This window comes from Priapulus caudatus, unplaced genomic scaffold, assembly GCF_000485595.1.
Source record: "Priapulus caudatus unplaced genomic scaffold, Priapulus_caudatus-5.0.1 Scaffold37, whole genome shotgun sequence".
Taxonomy (NCBI): Eukaryota; Metazoa; Priapulida; class Priapulimorpha; order Priapulimorphida; family Priapulidae; genus Priapulus; species Priapulus caudatus.
This window is the reverse complement of record NW_014577098.1, coordinates 95471-97970: the sequence shown is the minus strand read 5'-3', so window position 1 is coordinate 97970 and position 2500 is coordinate 95471.

The following is a 2500-nucleotide window of genomic DNA, read 5'->3' as shown; positions in this document are numbered from 1 at the left end:
GTCTGATATTTCACGTGAATAAATTATCAATCCACGAGATATCTGTTGTAGATATAACATACTAGTTAAATCCCAATGCATTTTTGCATATATAAATGTTCTTGAAAACAAGTGAGTTCTGTCCTCCCCGCTCGTAAATACTGGTCCCTAACGTGCTGACGACTAGGGATCCCACGTATTACACGTTATCCCATGAGCCAAACGAAAAGACTTTCTGTTAATTGCTATATGGAAATCCTGAAGAAGACAGATCTCGACCGCACTTCGGTCCCTCTTCTGTAAAGTCACACACAAACTGAGGCAGGCGACCGCATTCCAACATGTTCCCACTATGCCTCCCGTCATCCCCGTCATCAAACGACGTCAATGGTTATCCTTTCATAGTTCCTCAGTAATTACAGTGGCTTGCTATGAAGTTGCCACCGCCCCGTCGCACGCGTGGCTAAGATTCTTCTCTGACTTCCGGCGAAATCTCGTCTGTGGCGTCCACTGACCGCACTGGTACAATGAGAGCGAGCAGAAACAAGTGTCGTTACCTGAAAAAAAAAGTCAGAAGAGAAGAGAATCATAATTCGATATGTGCCAAGACTTTCGCAAGAGTCCATAATAGAATGTCTATTTATGGACTCTGATAGTTTACAAGATAAGAGTACACGTTCTCTCATTCTCTACGCCGTGACAGTAGGGCCGTGAATTGGTAGGATTTAGATAACACACACACGCACGCACGCACGCCCCCCACACACACACATACACACATACACCGCATCGCACGTACGGCGACACAACCCCCCTACACACACACAACGCACATACGCACGCACAGCACTCACGGCACGCACCACGCACGCATACCACACACACACACACCACACACACAATACACACACAACCACACACACACCCTCGCACACATACACCACACAAACTACACACACCCATCACACACAGCTTCACACACACACTCACACACACACCACACACACACACACACACACACACACACTCACACACACACACCACACACACACACACACACACACACACTACTGTCGTACTAAATGGATTCGCAATGAATGTGCGTTATAAATTTTGAAACCTTGTTTATACGCGTACACTCGCTTAATTCATATATGACATACCGCATTGCGAATGTACTGAAACTCTAGCACCCTGTACGCCTGCCTGCCACCACTCAGAGTGTAATATAGACGTTCCCACCGGGGCCTTTCTTATCTATCCATGCGGCTACGCAGTCCATAGCTGCGCTTGCCCAACATCGTAATTATTTCTTTATTGGAACCATGCTTTACGAGAGTTTGCAGCGCGAGAAATTATCGCCGCCGATATAATATAATGCCTACCAGAAGTATTGTACACTTGAACATTTTGGTTTGGGAATATATTTATATTGCCTCGCTAATTCCGTTTCCGGTGTATTGAAGTTCGATGCAACCTGTAATCATATATATGAAAAGTCGTAGGATAAAAAGGTGAACTAAGATTCGACGTAAACTAAGATAAAAAAAACTTATCGGCTTGGCCTTTCATAATTACACTTAATAGAAAGCCGTCTGCGCGTTTAATAAGTTTTATAGATGGTACTTTGCTACTTGGCTTACTTGATAGATCGACAGCCTCTGCTGTTAATTCTGACTATTACCAAACCAAGTATTTCTTGAGAATGAGCGCTGTCCAGCAGTAGCACAGCTGACTCGGTGACCGGCTGTGGCGATTCTGTGTTAATCATTCACCGTGTAAGTCTCTCCAGGCTACATAGAGACGACCCAAACTCACTACCCTAGCTAGTAAGGAACGGGGTTTATGCATTCGATTACCATGATCATCAGTAGGTGGAGCGAGCATCATTAACCCGGTAGAGCAGTCAACGAAGCTCTTGGCGACAACGTATTATCTCACTAATGCGCACACCGACGTTTAAAAGTCCGTGCCTACGTTTTGACGACACACGGCGTGCGATAGAATATGCCGTAGTATACGAACCTCATAAGCCTCATAAAAGATTAGTCTTCCAACAGTCTAAGCGATGATTAAATGAGACAGACTGAACAACTGGCGATTCGCCAAAGAAAAAAAGCTTCAAATTTCAGTATAATCAGAATAGGATAGGTAAACGAATTCTAATAGGGAATGACACGAAACGAAGAAGCTGAACACTAAGGGAAACCTTTGCAGAATATCACGCTAAGGATGATCGGAGTGCGTACGAACAGTGATTTTAGAGCAAATGGAATGCCAATCTTTACTCTGACCATGATAAATTCCAGAAAGATTATAGAGTTTAGCATGGAGAAAGCCGGACACGAAGAAGCAGGCCAATCCATTCGAGTCAAAGCAACCTCGGGCTATTACGATAGTTTTTGGAAAGCCTATCTATCTATATATCTGCTATAGAATAATTAATAATATATCAGGTAGTTAATAAAGAGCAAATGTTTATTAACTCTGATATGATATATATTAATATATATATATATAT